Source organism: Hemiscyllium ocellatum, chromosome X (assembly GCF_020745735.1).
Source record: "Hemiscyllium ocellatum isolate sHemOce1 chromosome X, sHemOce1.pat.X.cur, whole genome shotgun sequence".
In the NCBI taxonomy this organism is placed as follows: Eukaryota; Metazoa; Chordata; class Chondrichthyes; order Orectolobiformes; family Hemiscylliidae; genus Hemiscyllium; species Hemiscyllium ocellatum.
The window spans coordinates 21,910,370-21,934,772 of record NC_083453.1 but is presented as its reverse complement, the minus strand read 5'-3'; the positions used below and the strand labels follow the sequence as shown (position 1 = coordinate 21,934,772).

Genomic DNA, 24,403 nt, shown 5'->3' with positions numbered 1-24,403 from the left:
TTCTGAGATACTCCTGATTGCTGTAAAATGGGTTTCCGTGCTACTTTCATGGCCTGCTTTCGCCCAACAGCTCTCCTTCTGTTTTCAGGTAAGCTTCAAAAGGCCCAGTTGAATAGATTAATGACCAGAGTCTAGATTAGTGGTGCTGGAAAAGCACAGCAGTTCAGGCAGCATCCGAGGAGCAGGAGAATCGACGTTTCGGGCAAAAGCCCTTCATCAGGAATACAGGCAGAGAGCCTGAAGGGTGGAGAGATAAGTGAGAGGAGGGTGGGGGTGGGGAGAAAGTAGCATAGAGCACTGTCCCCATGACTTGTCCTACCTGCCTATCTTCTTTTCCACCTATCCACTCCACCCTCTCCTCCCTGACCTATCACCTTCATCCCCTCCCCCACTCACCTACTGTACTCTATGCTACTTTCTGCCCACCCCCACCCTCCTCTCATTTATCTCTCCACCCTTCAGGCTCTCTGCCTGTATTCCTGACGAAGGGCTTTTGCCCGAAACGTCAATTTTCCTGTTCCTCGGATGCTGCCTGAACTGCTGTGCTTTTCCAGCACCACTCTAATCTAGACTCTGGTTTCCAGCATCTGCAGTCATTGTTTTTACTTAGATTAAATGACCAACAGACTCTTAACTTCTGTAATAAATACCTAAAGAACTGCTGATGCTGTAAATCACAAACAAAAACAGACATTGCTGGAAATGTTTAGCAGGTCTGCTGAAGGGTCACTGGATCCGAAATGTTAACTTTGATTTCTCTTCACAGAAGCTGCCAGAACTACTAAGCTTTTCCAGCAACTGGTATTTTTGACTCTTCTGTTTATTTATTTCCGACCAAGGAAGTTTTTTTTGTTACCATGCTCACTTCAGAGGCAGGGTTTGAACAGAAATAGATCAAAACATTGAGCAATTCAATCATAACATAAACAAAACATTCTGACAGATGACGGTAGGAATTTGCCTATGGCCAATGCACTCCCTGAGAAAGCTTAAACCCATTGTTCAGCCCTTTTACCATTGTCCCTGTGCATTCTCCATAAAAGCTTGTGCCACACACACCCTTTTGAAGTTACAACAGTGCAAATAATTCCTCCAAATCGCTCCGGTCATTCTTTTGGTCAACTTGACCTTTCTAGTTACTGACAATAAATCGACAGGGAACACTTTTCCTAATTTACACACTCAAAACCTTTCAGAGTTTGAAAGGTTCCACCAGATCTCTCAAACCTATTAAAGGGCTGTGACTTCTCCAGCCACTTGTCCCTGCTAGCCTTGTGAATCTTTTCTGGACCATGTCAATGACCTGGAGATCCCTGCTAAAGTAAAGCAGCAAAATTAGGCTCAGTATTCGAACTGTGGCTGACCACAGATCTATACAGGTTGAGCACTGCCCATAGTTTTACAAAGACAGACATGGAATGGAAAAACAAAGCAGCCTGTATATTATTTGTCAAACTGACCTCTTACTTATATAATTTGTGTATCTGAACCCAAATGTCTGCTCTATGCGTTTTTGCAATTTTATCATTTATTGTATATTCTCTTTCACAGAATCATCGAATCCCTACGGCGTCGAAGCAGGCTTTGGCCCATCAAATCCACACCAATCCTCCAAACAGCATTGCATCCTGACCCACCTACCCTACTCTAGCCCCATTACCCTGCATGGCCAACCTACCTAATCTGTACATCTTTGGACTATGGGAGGAAACCCACACAGATAGTCGCCAGAGGGTGGCATGGAGCCAGGGTCCCTGGCAGCAGTGCTAACCACTGAGCCAACATGCTGCCCAAAATGCGACTTCACATTTCCCCATGTTTAATTTATTCTGACATTTATCTGTCCAATCTACTAACTGCCTGAAGATCACAGCTGCTGACCTTTCATGGCAGGTACTGGTACACAGTTTTCAATGCCACACGAACTCCAGCTCTCGTGCAGAGTTCGGCAGCTTGACGTCTGGATTGTACTTGAACGAGGTGGTCTGCACTAGAGTTGCTATGTTCACAAGGCTAAAACAACACCGGGGGTGGGGGAAGCAGCTTTCAGATATAAGTCGCTGCTGGTAAAGGTTGCACTGAAAAACCCCAAATCATCACTGAAAATTGTTAGTAATGTCTGCCTCCAGTTCTTGTGATCCAGCATTCATCAACCAGCTTCCCACCCCGCCAAACCTCCACTCCATGTGGCCACATGGATTTTCAAAGAATGCCCCAAAAGTTTTGATGTGAGCAGGGCGAGTCTGCCGGGGGGCTTTTATTCCCCAACATTACCGTGGGCGGCATGGTGGCACAGTGGTTAGCACTGCTGCCTCACAGCACCAGGGACCTGGGTTCAATTCCCGCCTCAGGCGACTGACTGTGTGGAGTTTGCATGTTCTCCCCGTGTCTGCGTGGGTTTCCTCCGGGTGCTCCGGTTTCCTCCCACAGTCCAAAGATGTGCGGGTCAGGTGAATTGGCCATGCTAAATTGCCCGTAGTGTTAGGTAAGGGGTATGGGTGGGTTGCGCTTCGGCGGGTCGGTGTGGACTTGTTGGGCCGAAGGGCCTGTTTCCACACTGTAAGTAATCTAATCTAATCTAATTACTTACTTATCTGGTTAACCTGCTTTGGGAGCTCCCAAGGTACTGTTTTACACATGAAGTTGTTCACTCTTCATGGAGGCATTTCAACAGTCTCGTTTAAAGCTTTCTCTACCATAGCACTGGTACAGAGCGCGCTGCAGGGTGAGCAGTACAGCACAAGCACAAGCACAAGCACACAGCAGCATGATGCAGAGATCAAGGACTCTGTAAGGGGCCTGTTCATCGGTTTACAGATTCCACTCAAACCTCAAGAAACAAGAACAAAAAACTCAACGTTTCATTCAACAAGTTAAAAATCTTCTCAAAATCAACGACTGGCAGAGGGAAAATTGCTTCCCTTGCTCAAACTGTGCTCTGAACAGAGGGCTCATCTCCTCTCAAAAATAACAATGCCAGTTTATGCAATTTGAAAGTTAAAAGGCTACTACTTACTTTGTCCTTTACAGCAGAAGGTTTACAACTTGCTATTGAGGGAAGAGCTAGAAAAGCAGACAAGCCCACCACGCTTTCAAATGGAGACTCGGTGAAAGGCTGCAACTTTTACAAAGTCACAAGACCAGCCTTACTCTCTCACTTGCTTCACCAATGGATTGTGGGGGTTGGAAGGCTAGCCTCTGCCCCTCCCACACTATCACTACTGCCAAGCATCCTTATCTTCAAACAGGCAACACATGACCCACACAAAATCCTTCACCTACTTTCAACATGACAAAAAGCAGCCCTGGAATCTGATGAGGGCTTCAGGTTCTGCTGTATTTACAAAGCAGGGTGGATCAGACTACTGTTGATGTCACAAACTGTGCATGTACAATGGATAAGCTTCCCCAGTTAAGATACAATCCTGATGCTTATAGCTTTCTCCAGTATTCTAGTGAGGCTATCAATTACTCAGTCCAGCATCCATACTTTCCATTCTAGCTTTCTAACACACTCTTGGAAACATTCCCACCACCCTTGATGATGGGGAAAACCCAGTACAAGAGATAAGGCTATGCAGCAATATTTAACCGGATGTGGCGAGTGGATGACCCACCTTAGCCTCCTAAAGTCACTAGTAGTCAGTCTTCAGCCAATTTTAAAAATCACACCACACCAGGTTATAGTCCAACAGGTTTAATTGGAAGCACACTAGCTTTCGGAGCGACGCTCCTTCATCAGGTGACAGTGGAGGGCTCAATCCTAACACACAGAATTTATAGCAAACATTTACAGTGTGATGTGTGATGTAACTGAAATTACACATTGAAAAATTGATTGTCTGTTAAGCCTGTCATCTGTTAGAATACAGTGATAGTTTCACTTCTTTCATGTGTAAATCACAAAACCTTTTTAAACAAAAGTTGCATTCTCGGGTTAGCTGTTAACAATGGTGATAGATAGGCAATATGTTGAAGGTGTTGGCCCCCTGTGTTCTCTGTCTATGCCATGATGTTTAGATTGATTCTAATCTAAAAAGTGAGATAACGGAGTTTCACATAAATTCATGCAGTTTTTGAACAAAGTACAATGTAACCCTGCAAGTACAAATTCAGCCAATTTTGATTTGTTTCACATATCATGAAACAGTTGGAGGCGATTGATACTGCAAAGGCTACAGGCCCTGACAACAGCCTGGGAATAGGACTGAAGATGTGCAGAACTTGCCTCACCCCTAGACAAGGTGCTCCAAGATAGCCCCAACATTTGACACCTACCCAACAATGTGGAAAATTGGGGGTGCGTGGAAGGGGCTGCATTCTGGGATGATGAGCAGTTTTCACAGAGAGGAACTGGTATTTATCGTGAAGGAATGCTCCAAAGTTCAAAGCAAATAATAGTTCTGATCAGAAGTATGCTGTCGGACAGTAAGGAAGTTTGTTTTGACTGGTTTTGTACTTCAAAAGTACTTGACTAATTGTTAAGCACTTTGGGAAGGTCTGAAGCCGTTGCAGAAGTGCAATTTTAAAAAAAAACTAATGATAGGCCTCCTAATCAGGTCAGAAGATAACAAGGAGTTGAAAGCACCTTCAGCCAGAACTGCGCTCCCAGTCTTACTCTCAACTTGGAACAATATTGCAAGCTTGGAATTTAGTTCTCTGCAACAAATGCACTGCAGGAAAAGAAATAAGCGACATGCAAGCATGTGAATTAGAGGGCTGAATGGCCTTCCCTCAAGCCTGCTCAGTCACTCGGAGATCATAGATGGTCCAATCGTCCCCTCAAATCCACCTTCCCACCTACCTACGGACAACTTTTCAACCCCTTATCAAGGCTCTATCCACCTCTGCCTTTAAAGTATTCAAGGACTGGATAGAGTCATAGTCATAGAGATGTACAGCATGGAAACAGACCCTTCGGTCCAACCCATCCATGCCGACCAGATATCCCAACTCAATCTCGTCCCACCTGCCAGCACCCGGCCCATATCCCTTCAAACCCTTCCTGTTCATATACCCATCCAGATGCCTCTGGGACATTTTTCACTCGAGTGTAGGAGGTTGAGAGATGACCTGAGAGAAGTTTATAAAATAATGAGAGGTATAGATAAAGTTGATATAGTTGTCTTTTTCCCCCCCCAAGATGGGTAATTACAGGACTGAGGACACATTTTTAAGGTGAGGAAAGATGAAAAAAAGGGAGGTAATTTTTTTTTTTTACACAGAGCATGGCTCGAGCGTGGAATGAAGTCCCTGAGGAAGTGGTGGATGCGGGTACAATTACGATGCTTAAAAGACACTTGGATGGATACATGAATAGGAAAGATTGGGAGGAAAATGGGCCAGGAGCAGGTAGGTGGGACTAGTATAGTTTGGGATTATGTTCAGCATGGCCTGGTTGGACTGAAGGGTCTGTTTCCATGCTGTATGACACTATGGTCTTCCTGAAAAGGTGGTAGAAGTTAGAGAGGTCCAAAGACCATCAACATTTTTAAAAATACCGACTGCGTTTTAAATGGGCATCCCTTGATTGTTAAGCAGTGACCATAGTTTAAGATTCTCCAAGAGGAAACATCTTTTCCCCATCTACCCTGTCAAGTTCCCTCAGGATTTTGTGTGCTTTAATCAAGTCACCCTTTACTGTTGTAAACTCCAGGGACTACAAATCCAGCCTGTCCAACCTTTCTTAATGAGATAACCAAAACATTCCAGTCATTAGTTTTGTCAACCTTCCCTGAACAGCCGTCATTTTCATCCTTCCTTAAATAATCCTGTGCACAGTACTCCAGTTGCAGTCTCACCAGGGCCCTGTATAACTGAAGCACAATTTCCCTTCTTTCTCATACTCAATTCACCTCAAAAATTAAATAATGTTCTAATAGATTTCTTCATTCTCGTTGTGCCTGCATACTAACTTTTTACAATTCATGCACAAGGACACCCAGATCCCTCTGCAATCTCTCACCATGTGATGATATGGTTCTTTTTCATTCTAAATCTATTAGAATATTATTTAATTTTTGAGGTGGATGGAGTATGAGAAAGAAGGGAAAGTCTCAGATACAGTCACATAGATGGGTTAACTCCAGGAAGGGTGAGAGATGTCAGCACCGAGGGCAGGAGTCTTTTGTGGATATACCCATTTCAAACAGGTATGCTGTTTTGGAAAATGTAGGGGGTGATGGATTCTCAGGGGAACGTAGCACAAACAGCCAAGTTTCTGGTGTTGAGACTGACTCTAATGCAACGAGGGGTACGTTGGCTTCCAAGAGATCAATTGTGTTAGGGGATTCTGTAGTCAGAGGTACAGACAGACGTTTCTATGGCCAGCAGAGAAAAAGTAGAATGGTGTGTTGTTTCCCTGGTGCCAGGGTCGAGGATGTCTCAGAGAGGGTGCGGAATGTTCTCACAGGGGAGAGGGGCCAGCAGGAGGTCATTGTCCACATTGGAACCAACGACATTGGAAGGGAAAAGGTTTAGACTCTCTGATCTCCCTTCAGAGTTAGGCAGAAATTTAAAAAAGGAGGTCCTCAAGGGTAGTAATATCTGGATTACTCCCAGTGCTACAAGCTAGTGAGGGCAGGAATAGGAGGATAGAGCAGATGAATGCATGGCTGAGGAGCTGGTGTATGAGAGAAGGATTCACATTTTTGGATCATTGGAATCTCTTTTGGGGTAGAAGTGACTTGTACAAGAAGGACGGATTGCACCTAAATTGGAAGGGGACTAATATACTGGCAGGGAAATTTGCTGGAACTGCTTGGGAGGATTTAAACTAGTGAGACCCAGGGAGATAGTGAGGAAAGAGATTGATCTGAGATGGGTACAGCTGAGAACAGAAGTGAGTCAAACAAACAAACAGTCAGGGCAGGCAGGGACAAGGTAGGACTAATAAATTAAACTGCACTTATTTCAATGCAAGAGGCCTAACAGGGAAGGCAGATGAACTCGGGGCATGGTTAGGAACATGGGACTCATAGCAATTACGGAAACATGGCTCAGGGATGGGCAGGACTGGCAGTTTAATATTCCAGGATACAAATGCTACAGGAAGGATAGAAAGGGAGGCAAGAGAGGAGGGGGAATGGCATTTTTGATAAGGGATAGCGTTACAGCTGTGCTGAGGGAGGATATTCCCAGAAATACATCCAGGGAAGTTATTTGGGTGGAACTGAGAAATAAGAAAAGGGATGATCACCTTATTGGGATTGGATTATAGACCCCCCCAATAGTCAGAGGGAAATTGAGAAACAAACTTGTAAGGAAATCTCAGCTATGTGTAAGAATAATAGGGTAGTTATGGTAGGGGATTTTAACTTTCCAAACATCGACTGGGACTGCCATAGTGTTAAAGGTTTTGATGGGGAGGAATTTATTCAGTGTGTACAAGACAATTTTCTGATTCAGTGTGTGGATGTACCTACAAGAGAAGGTGCAAAACTTGACCTACTCTTGGGAAATAAGGCAAGATAGGTGACTGAGGTGTCAGTGGGGGAGCACTTTGGGGCTAGCGACCATAATTCTATTCGTTTTAAAATAAATTATGGAAAAGGATAGATCAGATTTAAAAGTTGAAGTTCTAAATTGGAGAAAGGCCAATTTTGACAGTATTAGGCAAGAACTTTCGAAAGCTGATTGGAGGCAGATGTTCGCAGGTAAAGGGACGGCTGGAAAATGGGAAGCCTTCAGAAATGAGATAACAAGAATCCAGAGAAAGTATATTCCTGTCAGGGTGAAAGGAAAGGCTGGTAGGTAGAGGGAATGCTGGATGACTAAAGAAATTGAGAGTTTGGTTAAGAAAAAGAAGGAAGGTATGTCAGGTATAGACAGGATAGATTGAGTGAATCCTTAGAAGAGTATAAAGAAAGTAGGAGTATACTTAAGAGGGAAATCAGGAGGGCAAAACAGGTACATGAGATAGCTTTGGCAAATACAATTAAGGAGAATCCAAAGGGTTTTTACAAATACATTAAGGACAAAAGGGTAACAAGGGAGAGAATAGGGCCCCGCAAAGATCAGCAAGGTGGCCTTTGTGTGGAGCCGCAGGAGATGGGGGAGATACTAACTGAATATTTTGCATCAGTATTTACTGTGGAAAAGGATATGGAAGATATAGACTGTAGGGAAATAGATGGTGACATCTTGCAAAATGTCCAGATTACAGAGGAGGAAGTGCTGGATGTCTTGAAATGGTTAAAAATGGATAAATCCCCAGGATCTGATCAGGTGTACCCAAGAACTCTGTGGGAAGCTAAAGAAGTGATTGCTGGGCCTCTTGCTGAGATATTTGTATCATCGATAGTCACAGGTGAGGTGCTGGAAGACTGGAGGTTGGCAAATTTGGTGCCACTGTTTAACAAGGGCAGTAAGGAGAAGCCAGGGAACTATAGACCAGTGAGCCTGATCTCGGTGGGGGGCAAGTTGTTGGAGGGAATCCTGAGGGACAGGATGTATATGTATTTGGAAAGGCAAGGACTGATTTGGAATAGTCAACATGGCTTTGTGAGACATGATTTCCCACGCACAAACTTGATTGAGTTTGTTGAAGAAGTAACAAAGAAGATTGATGAGGGCAGAGCAGTAGATGTGATCTTAATGGACTTCAGTAAGGTGTTCGACAAGGTTCCCCATGGGAGACTGATTAGCAAGCTTAGATCTCATGGAATACAGGGAGAACTAGCCATTTGGATACAGAACTGGCTCAAAGGTAGAAGACCTAGGGTGGTGGTGGGAGGGTTGTTTTTCAGACTGGAGGCCTGTGACCAGTGGAGTGCCACAAGGATCGGTGCTGGGTCCTCTACTTTTTGCCATTTACATAAATGATTTGGCTGCGAGCATAAGAGGTACAGTTAGTAAGTTTGCAGATGACACCAAAATTGGAGGTGTAGTGGACAGCGAAGAGGGTTACCTCAGATTACAACAGGAACTGGACCAGATGGGCCAATGGGCTGAGAAGTGGCAGATGGAGTTTAATTCAGATAAATGTGAGGTGCTGCATTTTGGGAAAGCAAATCTTAGCAGGACTTATACACTTAATGGTAAGGTCCTAGGGAGTGTTGCTGAACAAAGAGACCTTGGAGTGCAGGTTCATAGCTCCTTGAAAGTGGAGTCGCGGGTAGATAAGATAGTGAAGAAGGTGTTTGGTATGCTTTCCTTTATTGGTCAGGGTATTGGGTACAGGAGTTGGGAGGTCATTTTGTGGCTGTACAGGACAATGGTTAGGCCACTGTTGGAATGTTGTGTGGAATTCTGGTCTCCTTCCTATCGGAAAGATGTTGTGAAACTTGAAAGGGTTCAGAAAAGATTTACAAGGATGTTGCCAGGGTTGGAGGATCTGAGTTACAGGGAGAGGCTGAACAGACTGGGGCTGTTTTCCCTGGAGCGTCGGAGGCTGAGGGGTGACCTTATAGAGGTTTACAAAATTATGAGGGGCATGGATAGGATAAATAGACAAAGTCTTTTCCCTGGTGTCGGGGAGTCCAGAACTAGAGAGCATAGGTTTAGGGTGAGAGGGGAAAGATATAAAAGAGACCTGAGGGGCAACCTTTTCACGCAGAGGGTGGTACGTGTATGGAATGAGCTGCCAGAGGAAGTGGTGGAGGCTGGTACAATTGCAACATTTAAGAGGCATTTGGATGGGTATATGAAAAGGAAGGGTTTGGAGGGATATGGCAGATGGGACTAGATTGGGTTGGGATATCTGGTCGGCATGGACGGGTTGGACCGGAGGGTCTGTTTCCATGCTGTACATCTCTATGACTCTATGCCGTCAACTTTGTAACCTCATATTCTTTACCTATCTTTGTCATCAACAAATTTGACAACCATACCTTCATGGCCTCATCTAGAGCCTTCTCTCAAATGTGAAAGAGACTGTTGCATGATAGACCACTCTCTGATTCAATTGGGCTGACAGTTACTAAAAAGAAATCAAGCACCAGACACGTCTGTTTGTGTTTCTGATTTCCAGCATCTGCAGTTGTGTTTTTTTTCTTTTGAGGAGTAGGTTGAATGATTCAAATCAGAAACTTGGTCTAAACTATTCAGGAGATAGGACAAACTAATTTGTTTCACAGTTGCAAAGTCCAGGAAGATAACTAATTTTGAAAAGTGTTATGATAAAATATTAGCTTAGCCTTGATTGCACACAATTATATCATCTGATTAGCTGATTAACATGTCTCTTGTAAATATTGTATTACTGTTATACATTTGCTTATTCACCTCTTGTTCAACCAAAACACACACACAGTTGTCCTACTGCTTTTAGTCGTCAGACAAACAAGATAGACCTAAATATCACACTCACAGAAACATAACCAACACAAAATCACCGGCAGCTAGACACAATATAATTTAATGTAGTAGCCAATATAAGTAGAATACAGGGGTGGAAGAGACCCAGATATATAATACACATTAATGATTACTGTAACGACTACAAACACTGAAAAGACAGCTAACTCTAATTTCTGATAAGAGAAACTTCACATTGTGATTTTAAGGTATTCGACCATACATACTGAAATGGGTAGCTAAGTGGCTGATAAAATATAATTTAAATATAAAATAAGGAGTACAAGTCTAAAGGGGATGCAGGGACCGGAGGTCATACAAGCATAAATCATTGAAAGCAGCAGGGCAAGTGGCGATAGCCTTTCATAAAGCATATAGTATCCTGGGCTTTATTACAGAATAGTAGGAAGAAAATTACGGTAAATCTTTGCAAAACACAAATAAAAGTGAAATACTCCTGGAAATCTAAAGTAAAAACAAAAAAGTGCAGGCCTGGCAGCATCTCGAGCGAGAAACAAAATTTACATTCCGAGTCCGATATCACTACTTCAGAACAGTACAACCCACTGCTTCAGTTGGAATATTGTAAACTACACGACGGCTGGAGGAGGAGCGCCTCATCTTCCGCCTGGGAACCCTCCAACCACAAGGTATGAATTCAGATTTCTCCAGCTTCCTCATTTCCCCTCCCCCCACCTTGTCTCAGTCGGTTCCCTCAACTCAGCACCGCCCTCCTAACCTGCAATCCTCTTCCTGACCTCTCCGCCCCCACCCCACTCCGGCCTATCACCCTCACCTTGACCTCCTTCCACCTATCCCACCTCCATCGCCCCTCCCCCTAGTCCCTCCTCCCTACCTTTTATCTCAGCCGGCTTGGCTCTCTCTCTCTTATTCCTGATGAAGGGCTTATGCTCGAAACGTCGAATTCTCTATTCCTGAGATGCTGCCTAACCTGCTGTGCTTTGACCAGCAACACATTTGCAGCTGTATAGACAGTCCCCAAGTTGTCAATGGGTTCCATTCTGGAGTACTTTTGCAAGTTGGTTTGTACGCAAGTCAGAACACAATACAGGAAATATAAAATAGCTGTACATCAGTACAAGGAAACATTTGTATGTCAGATTTTTAAAATGAATAAGAACACACGCCTGCATGGGATTGCGTTGGTAAGGTGGGGACTGCTTGTACCACACACATGCAGTTCTAAGCACCTCAATTAGAAAAGGGCTTGAAGGCTTCAGATAGGGTGCAGAAAACATTCAGAAAAAATGATTTCAGAGAGGAGGCATTTCAGTTATGTGACAGATCAGAGGAGAATGCAAGGCCATAAGATGTTGGATCAGAAGTGTACCATTCAGCCCATTGAGTCTGCTCAGCCAATGAGATCACGGCTGATCTGATAATACTCAACTCCAGTGTCCTGCCCTTTCCCTATAACCAGATTCCCTTACAGAGTGAAATCTGTATCTCAGCTTTAAATAGCTATTTTCTAAATCAACCTGTTCAGAGATGTTATCAAGAGAGGACTTGAACTTAGGCCTCCTTGCTCAGACACTACCACCTGTGACACATGAATTCAAGATTCTCAGCATTCAATATACTTAAAAACACACCCTTCATTTTTATCATGATTTGGAGATGCTAGTGTTGGACTGGGATGTACAAAGTTACAACTCACACAACACCAGGTTATAGTCCAACAGGTTTAATTGGAAGCACCGGCTTTCAGAGCACTGCTCCTTCATCAGGTAGCTGTGGAGGACACAATCGTAAGGCACAGAATTTATAGCAAAAGTTTACAGTGTGATGTAACTGAAATTATGCATTGAAAAATACCTTAATTGTTTGTTGAGTCTTTCATCTGTTAGAATGACCATGATAGTTTCACTTCTTTCATATGTAAATCGCAAAACTTTTTTAAAAAAAATTACATCCTCAGGTTAACTGTAACAATTGGTCTAAGCCAGATAATATTTGAAGGTGTTAGCCCCCTGTGTGCTGTTGTCTGTGCAATCATTTTAGATTGGAATCAGTCTAAACAAGTGAGTTAACAGAGCCTTACATGGATTCATGCAGTTCTTGAACAAAGTACAATGTAACTCTGCAAGTACAAATTCACCCCACAATCATATATGTATGTGTGTGTGTGCGCACGTGTGCACATCTGGGATGGGGGGTTGTGAGTGTGAGAGAGAGAGAGTGTATGTGAGTGTAGAGTGTCTAAGTCTGTGAGAGGGTGTATGTGTGTGCTCATGTATAAGAATGCATGTCTGTGTGTGCGCGCGTGTGTATAGGAGTGAGTGTACATGTATAAGAGTAAGTGTGTGTGCACATTGCGTGTGCATATGGAGGAGTGTATGTGTGTATATAGTGCAATGGTGGTCACCTGTAGTCTGACATGAACCCAAGGACCCACAGGACTTTAGGTTCATGTCATACTACAGGTGACCACTAGTGCACTATACACGCACACAGGTGCACACACACACTCCCACACGCATCCTCTCACAGACTTAGACACTCTACACTCACATACACTCTCCCTCACAACCCCCCACCCCAGACAGACACACACATACATATATGTTTGTGGGTGAATTTGTACTTGCAGAGTTACATTGTACTTTGCTCAAAAACTACATGTATCCATGTAAGGCTCTGTTAACTTACTTTTTATGATTAGAATCAGTCTAAACATTATTGCACAGACAACAGCACACAGGGGGCTAACACCTTCAACATATTATTTGGGCTGACACCAATTGTTAAAGTTCACCTGAGAATGTAACTTTTTTTTAAAAAAAAAGTTTTGCGATTTACATACGAAAGTGAAACTAACATGGTCATTCTAACAGATGAGAAAATTAACAGACAGACAATCAAGGTATTTTTCAATATATAATTTCAGTTATGTCACACTTTAAACTTTTGCTATCAATTCTGTGTCTTACAATTGTGTCCTCCACAGCTACCTGAAGGAGCAGCGTTCTGAAAGCTGGTGCTTCCAATTAAACCTGTTGGACTATAACCTGGTGTTGTGTGATTTTTAACTTCATTTTAAACGGATGACCCATTACATGTATACTGAGATTATGTTTCTGGTTCTAGACTGTCCATCAAGGGGAAACAACCTCCTGGCACCCATCTTGTCAAGCCCACTCAAGCATCTTTCAATAAGGTCATCTCACATTCTTCTAAACTCCAATGAGTAAAGGTTCAATCCCTTTCAGAAAACCCTCCATACCTGGGATCAACCTAGTGAATCCTCTCTGGGCAATGTCTAATGCCAGTACATCTTTCATCAGATATGGGAACCCAAACTGTTCTCATTATTGTAGGTTGAGGGGTGACCTTATAGAGGTTTATACGGTCATGAGGGGCATGGATAGGGTGGATAGCCAAGGTCTTTTTCCCAGGGTGGGGGGAGTCCAAAACTAGAGGGCATAGGTTAAAGGGGAGCAGAGAAAGATATAAAAGGGACCTAAGGCATAGCTCTTACACATAAAGGGTGGTGAATATATGGAACAAACTGCCAGAGGGAGTGATGGAGGTTGATATAATTACAACATTTAAAAAGGCATCTGGATGGGTACATGAATAGGAAGGATTTAGAGGGATATGGGCCAAGTGGGACTAGGTCACCACAGCCGAGTTGGATCAAAGGGTCTGTTTTTGTGCTGCACGACTTTTTGATTCTATGTGGTCTGATTAGTGCCATGGATATCTTTCCTATTCTCGTACTCCATTCCTTTTGTAACAAGGTCCAACCTTATACTTGCTTTTACCTATGATCCACGGAACGTTGATGCTAACTTTTTGTGATTCATGCAAAAGGACCCACAAACTCTTGTGCTGTAGCTTTCACAGAATTGCTACAGTGTGGAAACAGGCCATTTGGCCCAACAAGTCCACACTGACCCTCCAAAGTCAATCCCCCCCCAGACTCACCCCCCTAACTATCCCTCTAACCTTGCATTTCCCATGACTAATCTACCTAACCTACACATCAGTGGACACTATGGGCAACTTAGTATGGCCAATCCACCTAACCTGCACATCTCTGGACTCTGGGAGGAAATCCATAGAAGGTGCAAACTCCACACAGACAGACAGTCACGTGAAACTGGCACTGAATCTGCACCCCTGGCGTGGTGAGGCAGCAATGCTAACCACTGAGCCACTGCGTTTTCTGCAGTCTTTCATCATTTAAATAATAGAGGAACCTCGATTGTCCGGCAAATACTTCCCGCCCGTGTCCTTTGGATAATCGCGGTTTCTCTGTATTCAGCTTCTGGTTTGCCTGCCAAAGTGCATATCTTCCCATTTCCATCTGCCAGGTTTTTCAACCCATTCATTCAACCTGTCTATATACCCTCTGTAGACAGGGGCATCCTCACCACTTGCTATTCCTATTTTTGTGGATTCTGCAAACTTGGCTATCGTACATTCACTTTCCTCATCCAAGTTTTAATATAGATTGTAAATATATATGGCCCCATTACTGATCCTTGTTACGCTCCCCTACTTACAGATCGCCACCCTGAAAATAACCCCTTATCCCAACACTCGGTCTTCCATTAAAAAACTGAAGGCACTGCAGATGCTGGAAATAAAAAACAAAAACAGAAAGTGCTGCAAAAACTCAGGTCTGGCAGCACCTGTGGAGAAAAAGCAGAGTTAACATTCTGGGTCCAGTGACCCTTCGTCAGAACTGATCGTAGCTCGGAAAATGTTTTTTTATACAGAAGATAGGATGAGGGGAGGGAGTAAGGAGTAAACGATAGGTTGATGTAGAGCCCACAGAGAAAGAATAGTTAGACAGACAAAGGAGTGGATAATCATCAGGCAAGGAGGGTGAATAGCTGTTAATGGGAACTGTTAGTGACTAACAATAGTGTGTAATGGCAGGCCATGTGATAACAAGGCCTGGTGTGTGGGGGTTGAGATAAGGACATGAGAGAGCTCAAGCCCAAAAATTGTTGACCTTGATATCGAGTCCAGAAGGCTGTAGAACTCCCAAGAGGAAAATGAGGTGCTGTCCTTACTTAATCCATTAGTTAGTGAATCCTGTATCGGTGCTGGACTAACTCCAAAACATTTGGCTCCTGTGTGGTTAGTTAGCCATATGTATGGTACCTCACTGAACACTTTTTAGAAACCCAAGTATATTACATTTACTGCTTTCCCTTTGAGGAGATAATGTACAGAATAAACAAAAAACTTCAATCAATAAGTTTGTCAGACATGATTCCCCCTTTGTGATGCCATGCTGACTCTACTGATTATAGAGTGTGTTTCTAAATGCTCTGCGATTATATCCTTTAATAGACAAACCAATGATAAATGTTAAAAGCTCACTGACTCGTTGTTTCGTTTCCTCCCCTGTTTGAGTGAGAGAGTGTTAATTGGCAGTCTTTCAATTCTCTGGGACTTGGAGAATCTGAGAATCCTTGGAAGAGGACCACCAGTACATCTACCATCTCTATAGCTATTTGCTTTCATGTTCTGGGAAGCTACCCAAATAAGTTGAGTTTGTTCAGGTTGAAGGGTATTATAAGGGACAACATAATGCGCCTCTTAGACAATGTACTATAAGATAGAAGTTGAACACTGCAATTTAATTAATAAGCTAACAGGAGAGGCTATTTTCCTGCAACTTGAAGATCAAGTGAAATTGTGTGGTGTACACTTTAGCTAAACAAGACAATATTACTTTGTGGAGCAGTGAGGTAAGATCCTTTCAGACAGCATAGTATCACAAATCCGAGTGAAGGAGAAAAAGCACCATCTCATGACGGCTTTCAGATTGGTCCAACTGCAGTTTCCTACAGACTTGAGTGTGCAATGCACTCAGAGCCATCAGGAAGCCTGTAAACAAGCAGCATTTACACCATTTCTCTCCAACTGAAACAAAACCTGAGATTCTAAAGAAAGAATTCAAAATCCAAGATACAAGAAAGGACCCAAGTCCACCCGATCAGCAACTGAATCGAAGAGTGACCATTACTCTGCAGATAACAATGTCTCACAAGGAAGAAAAAGATCGGAGAAAATAAAAGCCTTCCTGTTTGTGGCCTGAGTTTTTTAACCAGAAAATTTGTTTTCCTGTCTATATTTTTCCACTCCTAACATTTGTGTCAAATGATCTTTTTCTGAAATCGGTTTTATTTGTGAATGAATGTGTGCTACAGTTTCAAATGAATATGGTTGAGTCACATAGTAGCAAACTAGCAATCCAATTTTTTTTTGCCAATTGTTACTGTAAACAAGTGTTTTCCTTAGTTATTTTATTGTTAATAATGAAACCTGGTATGAATTACTTATGTTCTGAATTGCAGTCAGTTTGGCAAACTAATCTTGTAGTTTAAATGGGTCATTATACATTTGTGATGGCTTGTGAAATAATGGGGGTTGATAATTGCCACACTCTTCTCAATTCACTCATGACTGTCCAAAATTGTGATGAATCTAGACAGAGTAATAGAGAAGCTGCTCCTATTGGTTGAAGGAGAGATTCACGATACACTGATGCAAGGTGATTGGTGAAAGAGGCAATGGTGACCCAAGGAAAAGTATTTTAAAAGATGCTGTGAAGACGGGGCTTCACAAACTGCTCGTTAGCTGTGTGGAGCTGTAGTGCTTTACCCCAATAGGCCCTTACTCTTACAGGACTCCCCAGCATCCCACACTCTCAATGTCTAGGGTGTACTGGGTTGGGACCTGGAATGCATTGCCTGAGGTGGTGGTGGTGATGGTGATGTGTTTGATTGTGGTTTCAGAGAGAGATTTGGCTCCTTACCTGAAGGGGAAAGGAGTGGGAGCAGCACGAGAGGGGTTGCTCCACCAGAAAGCCAGTCGAACCAATGGGATAAAGGGCCTCTTCCTGTGCTGTGACCATTCTAGGATTCCAGAATTACAGTCTTTTCTAAAGCAGGATTGGGAGTGGGGGCCGGTGGGGAAGAAATGAACGTGTCAATTCTAGGAGCAACATTTCAACTGAACTGGAATTGCTTTTGCTGGCAGAGACAAATCTGAAAAGTTCAAAAGGTTCTTAAAATACTACATTGCTGTTACCAGAAATACTGTATGACGGGGAAGAGCTTTATTACATTTATTACTGTCCCTCTCTTCTTCCAGGACAGTAATAAGCATCTCTGGTGCTCCATAATTTCACTTCTCGGTAACATGTTATTCTGTCATACTGGTGTCCCAATGCTTTGAAATATTTTAACCTCTGAGAGCCTGGACTCCCAGAAAGCTCAGCATAAAAAGCTCAATACTGAACATCCCTGTCTGAGGGTTGGACTCCCACTCATCACGGTGGTAAAAACAATGACTGCAGATGCTGGAAACCAGATTCTGGATCAGAGTGGTGCTGGAAAAGCACAGCAGTTCAGGCAGTATCTGAGGAGCAGGAAAATCGACGTTTCGGGCAAAAACCCTTCATCAGGAATACAGGCAGAGTGCCTGAAGGGTGGAGAGATAAATGAGAGGAGGGTGGGGATGAGGAGAAAGTAGTATAGAGTACAATAGGTGAGTGGGGGTGGGGATGAAGGTGATAGGTCAGAGAGAAGAGTGAAGTGGATATTTGGAAAGGGAGATAGGCAGGTAGGACAAGTCATGGGGACAGTGCTGAGCTGGAAGTTTGGAACTAGGGTGAGGTGGGGGAAGGGGAAATGAGGAAGCCGGTGAAGTCAACATTGACGCCCTGGGGTTGAAGTATTCCGAGGCGGAGGATGAGGCGTTCTTCCTCCAGGCGTCGGGTGGTGAGGGAGCGGCAGTGAAGGAGGCCCAGGACCTCCATGCCCTCAAATGAGTGGGAGGGGGAGTTGAAATGTTGGGCCACAGGGCGGTGTGGTCGATTGGTGCGGGTGTCCCAGAGATGTTCCCTAAAGTGCTCTGCTAGGAGGCGCCCAGCCTCCCCAATGTAGAGGAGACCGCATCAGGAGCAACGGATACAATAAATGATATTAGTGGATGTGCAGATAAAACTTTGATGGATGTGGAAGGCTCCTTTAGGGCCTTGGATAGAGGTGAAGGAGGAGGTGTGGGCACAGGTTTTACAGTTCCTGCAGTGACTGGGGAAGGTGCCAGGATGGGAGGGTGGGTTGTAGGGGGGCATGGACCTGACCAGGTAGTCATGGAGGGAATGGTCTTTGCGGAAGGTGAAAAGGGGTGGGGAGGGAAATATATCCCTGGTGGTGGGGTCTTTTTGAAGGTGGCGGAAATGTCGCCGGATGATGCGGTTTATGCGAAGGTTGGTAGGGTGGAAGGTAAGCACCAGGGACGTTCTGTCCTTGTTACGGTTGGAGGGGTGGGGTCTGAGGGCGGAGGTGCGGGATGTGGACGAGATGTGTTGGAGGGCATCTTTAACCACGTGGGAAGAGAAATTGCGGTCTCTAAAGAAGGAGGCCATCTGGTGTGTTCTGTGGTGGAACTGGTCCTCCTGGGAGCAGATACGGCGGAGGCGGAGGAATTGGGAATACGGGATGGCATTTTTGCAAGAGGTAAGGTGGGAAGAGGTGTAATCCAGGTAGCTGTGAGAGTCGGTTGATTTGTAAAAAAAATGTCAGTGTCAAGTAGGTCATCATTAATGGAGATGGAGAGGTCCAGGAAGGGGAGGGAGGTGTCAGAGATGATCCAGATAAATTTAAGGTCAGGGTGGAATGTGTTGGTGAAGTTGATGAATTGCTCAACCTCCTCGTGGGAGCACGAGGTGGCACCGATGCAATCATCAACGTAGCGGAGGAAGAGATGGGGAGTGGTGCCAGTGTAACTACGGAAGATGGACTGTTCTATGTAGTCAACAAAGAGACAGGCATAGCTGGGGCCCATATGGGTGCCCATGGCTACCCCTTTGGTCTGGAGGAAGTGGGAGGATTCGAAGGAGAAATTGTTAAGGGTGAGGACCAGTTCGGCCAAACGAATGAGAGTGTCGGAGGAAGGGTACTGGTGGGAAAGTCAGGAGAGGAAGAAACGGAGGGCTTGGAGGCCCTGGTCATGGCGGATGGAGGTGTAGAGGGATTGGATATCCATGGTGAGGTTGGGGGCTGGGGAAGTGGAAGTGTTGGAGGAGGTGGAGGGCTCCCACTCATCACCCCAACTATGTTAAATACTGTGGCCACAAGAGAGACTGGGAGATCTGCACAGAGTAACTCATCTCCCGTTGCCCCCAAAGCCTGTCCACCATCTAGAAGGCATATCAGAGGAGATTGATGGAATACTCTGTACTTGCCTGGATGAGTATATTCAAGGATATGGGCCGAGTGCTGGCAGGTGGGACTAGATTGGATTGGGATAGCTGGTCTGCATGCACAGGTTGGACCGAAGGGTCTGCTTCCACATCTCTATGACACTATAACTTCAATGCCATCGAGAATAAAGCAGCTCCCAGCGACAGAGGTCTGGGTGGGATCCTCTTTGGAGACTTGGTGTGGACGGTTTCCACACCAAAGGGATTCTATGATTCTAACAGCACTGTGGATATCCCTATACCAAAGGGAATGCAGCAATTCAAGAAGGCTATAAAGTTTTTAAACGGTTATTCTGATTCTCAAATTTGTAGAGAGTACAAAATATGCATGAAAGTTAACTGTCAGGATGGCCTCATTTCCCTAAATCTACAGTTGCTTAATATCTGTTACACCTCTAACATGTTCCAGTACTGTTGGACAGTCAACCTGAAACTTTGGGCTCTCTTCACAAATGCTGTCAAATATAGTACTCCCAGAATCTCCTGCTTTTATATCAGGTCAATATCTCATCTGAAAGACAGCACCTCCAACAGCGTAGCACTACCTCAGTGCTGAGGTACTGTTCTGGGTGTCTCAGTCAGAACTATGTACATAAACCCTGGATTTGCATTTGTACATGTAGCTTTAAAGCTCAGATGGTGAGAGGGTGACTAACATGGCTGACATGCACTGCATGAAAAAAAATCATCAGTTTCTCAGATAATACAACCCAGCCGCAATGTGCAAAACAGCCAAGATGCAAACAAAAGCAAAATTTAAAAAATTCCTTGTGTGAAGTCTGATAGTGCTGGCTGTTTAAAAGATAATGCAGTTGGCTCTCTCAGATTCTCTGTAACATTCGTACCCTTTCTCGCAACAATTATTGTTCCAGTATTTGGCTTCCCCCGATAAGGGTTTAAAACCATTCCACTCCCAAACCTTAATCTATGAATGATGCAATTCTCTGTGAACTGCTGACATGTCTACCATACTGGCCTTTGTTCAATTAATACTCTCTTCTCAAAACTGTTTCAAGCAGAACTGTGGCTCAGACCAGAACTTGCAGGTATAGGGATCTGTGTGGCTATATAACTGAATATTCACAGCTCCAGCAGATGGAATCAGATTTCCCAGTGCTGACCATGACCCCAGACGCTATCCTGTAATGTGGACACTGCTCCTGAGCACAGATCAGAATCAATATGCAGTCAGGGATTAATACAAGGGTCCCTAAGGTAGAGAGATGTTAATAACAGGCTAAATGAGACATTCCTAGGCTTGTAGTAGAATAACCAGGATTGAGGAGTTAACTAGTGGGTAACTCCATTCCAAAGACTCAAACACAATATCCGGTATGATGTTCTGCTGCAGCCAGGGAGGCCTGCATTGTGGGAAGTGTTGCCTGTCAGTTGAAATGTTAAGTAAATCAAAGGCTTTTGTCATCACTGAGAAAGAGCTGGGCGAGAACCCCCTCCACTTTCTTGGCCAATATTCATCCCACAACTAATCAGCTGAGCTGGCCATTATTACATGGCAGTTTCCAGGATTTTACTATGCAGAAGGTCAATATTCCCACATTCCAAGGTGATTAGATTTTAAATGTACTTCATTGGCTGGGAAGAGCTTCAAGACATCCAGAGTTTGTGAAAAGTGCGTTAGAAATGTCTAACTTAAACAGCTCATCTGCAAGAAGGAAAACTAACTGAAGCCTGACTGCTGGATATTCTCACAGTGTCTTGAACCAGCAGCCCTCAAACACCAAAAGTAAAATAATCATTCATCTCACTACTGGGCTCAAAGCCTCAAAAAAGTCAATTAATTGTTCTTGGCTGCACTGCTAAGACGCACTGTACATTTTGATGTTTTATTGCACAGAGCAGCACACTGGCTTAGCAGGGATAATCCGAGCTAAATTCATGCCCTCTTGAAACTCCACATCCACTGTTCCCCTCTCCTCCTCCTCCTCCTCCTCCTCCTCGCTTCCCCAGCCACTGTGCCTCTCCAACATGCTCCACCTCTTCAATCTCAAATTCAACTTGTCACGTCAGACGGTTAGGATGGGAATATAATTTTGAAACATTTCAACAAAAAGGATAGGCACAAGCTAAATGCTCCACCCTGACACTGCAGTCTGGCACGGTGGCTGTGGTTAGCACTGATGCCTCACAGCACCAGGGTCCCAGGTTCGATTCCAGTCTCGGGTGACTGTGCAAACTCCACACAGTCTCCCGGTGTCTGTGTGGGTTTCCTCCGGGTGCTCCTGTTTCCTCCCACAGTCACAAAGATATGCAGGTCAGGTCGACTGGCCATGCTAAATTGTCCATAGTGTTTGGTGCATTAGTCAGAGTGAAATGGGTCTGGGTGGGTTACTGGAGGGTTGGTGTGGACTTGTTGGGCCGAAGGGCCTATTTCCACACTGTAGGGAATCTAATCTAATCCAATCCAGCCAGATAAACTTCAGTCACCAGAGTCACCAGACATGCTGGAGTAGTATGGAAACACTGCCAGTCAAATGGTTAATGACCCATGTCTGCAGGAAGCAAATTCAGACATGCCAACAACTAATTTCCAACAGTCAGCCTACTGAAGTGTGGCAGTGGGGTAGTCACTGACTGGCTGGAAAACACTAACACTGATAGGAGCATGTGCCCAGTTTAAGGCACAGCCACAGTGCATTACTCATGAACAGACTGCTCTCTCCCAGACACATTCTCACAGTCATTCATGCACAGCACTTGAGCAAGGTGCCACTGCTGGGATATGGCTGCAACGTGAACCCAGGGAGCTGATGTGCTTTCTGCGAGACTGAGACACAAAGTGGAAATATTGAATCAGCACGCAGCAAAAACTTTCCAAACTAGCTTTTGGGATGTGGGTTGATTTACACATCTTAAACATCTTTTGCTGCAACTGAAGAACTTGGTAGCTCACTGCAGAGAGCAGCTAAGGGTCAAACAGATTGGTCTGGGATTGGAGTGACACATAGACCTCAGACACACCAGTGTGTACCATCTCAAGGCAACCTACAACAATTCACTAAGGCTCCCTGAGACAGCACCAGTCAAAGGGGTAGCAGGTACATGAGAACAGCACCCCCTGCAAATTCCCCTCCAAGCCACACAGCACCCTGACTTAGAAAAGAATCGCCTTTCCTCCCCAACACACAATGTGGATGTCCCTCATACAACATGGATTGCAGTAGTTCAAGGTGGCAGCTCACCAGCACATTCGCCAGGGACAATGAGGGATAGATAGCAAATGCTGATCTAGCCTGCAATCTCCACATAATGTCACAGACTCATTCGGTACAGAAATGGACCCTTCGGTCCATCCAGTCCATGCCAACCATAATCCCAAACTAAACTAGGTCCCACCTGCCTGCTCTTGGCCCATATCCTTCCAAACCGTTCCTACTCATGTACTTATCCAAATGCCTTTTCTACTTTGTAATTGTACTTACATCCACTACCTTCTCAGAAGTTCATTCCACATGCCAACCACATTCTGCGTAAAAAGTTTGCCCCTCAGGTCTTTTAATTCTCTCTCTTCTCACCTTAGAAAATGTGCCCCCTGGTCGTGAAATTCCCCACGCTAGGGAAAAAACACCTACCATTAACCCTATCTATTCCCTTAATGAGTGTATAAACCTCTATAAAAGGCCACCTCTCAACCTCCTTCGCTTCAGTGAGGAAAATCCCAGCCTTTCTTAATAATTCAAACCCTCCATTCCCGACAACATTAGGGTAAATCTGAACCCTCTCGAGCTTAAGTGTTCTTCCTATGTGAGGGCTACCAGACCTGGACACAGTATTCCAGAAGAGGCCTCACCAATGTCCTGTACAACCGCAACATGGCATCCCAACTCCTACACTTAAAAGGATTGAGCAATGAAGGCAAGCATGCTAAACACCTTTTTAAGCCACTTGGACGTATGTGACACAAACTTCAAAGAATTATGTACCTGAACCAGGTATCCAGGCCCCTACTCCCCCATTCTACAAGGCCAAAGGCCCTATCTTTAATTGTATAAGCCCTGCCCCTGTTTGTTGTACCAAAACACACTAACTTGCATTTATCCAAATTGAACTCCGTCTGCCATCTCCTTCTAACTGATCTTAACCAAAACGTTAGCCACCCCCCAGTCAAACACCTCACCCATAGTTATGATTAGATTAAATCCCCTGCAGAGTGGAAACAGGCCCTTCTGCCCAACCAGTCCACACTGACCCTCCGAAGAGTAACCCACCCAGACCCGTTTCCCTCTGACTAATTTCCCTAACACTCTGGGCAATTTAGCATGGCCAATTCACCTGACCTGCACATCTTTGGACTGTGGGAGGAAACCGGAGCACCTGGAGGAAACCCACACAGACACGGGGAGAATGTGCAAACTCCACACAGACACAGAGTCACCTGAGGCTGGGATCGAACCTGGGACCCTGGTGCTGTGAGGCAGCAGTGCTAACCACTGAGCCACCGTGCTGCCGAACTACTCATACGTATGTACACAAAGAATGAGTTATGGATGATGCAAATATTTCTGCAAGGGGACCAACCAGCTAAGCACAGAGGCCTTCCTTCTAAAAGTGCCATTAGTGAACCAAATGGGTTTGTATGACAATCTTTACGCCTCTGCACGAACAGCACTGCTAGTCTACACTCCATGCTCAAAAGACAAGCACCAATGCCCCACAAGCTTTACACTACACCTCTGTCTGTACCACAGGAGAAAATATTAGTGACAGCTTTTATCAACCAGATGTGGCGACAGTTACGCAATAGACAACACCGAATGGCCAGACAGCCGACCAAAATACCCGGGTTTGGGGAGGACGTAGACAGAGGAGAGAGATGGACTGGGATGCAGGGAGACG

At 44.5% G+C, this 24,403-nt stretch overlaps 1 protein-coding gene across 3 annotated transcripts in view; it reads right to left on the bottom strand.

Annotated features, from left to right (window-relative positions):
- slc11a2 (solute carrier family 11 member 2) overlaps positions 1-24,403 on the bottom strand; it is a 95,905-nt gene that overhangs the window by 60,985 nt on the left and 10,517 nt on the right. For 2 of the 3 annotated variants that reach the window (XM_060821145.1, XM_060821147.1), the window contains exon 1: positions 3,017-3,080. The exons of the other annotated variant lie outside the window; for it this stretch is intronic. The gene's annotated coding sequence lies outside the window, so the exon portion shown is untranslated. Of the gene's footprint in view, positions 1-3,016; positions 3,081-24,403 lie in introns of those variants that run through there. 3 annotated transcript variants of the gene reach the window in all.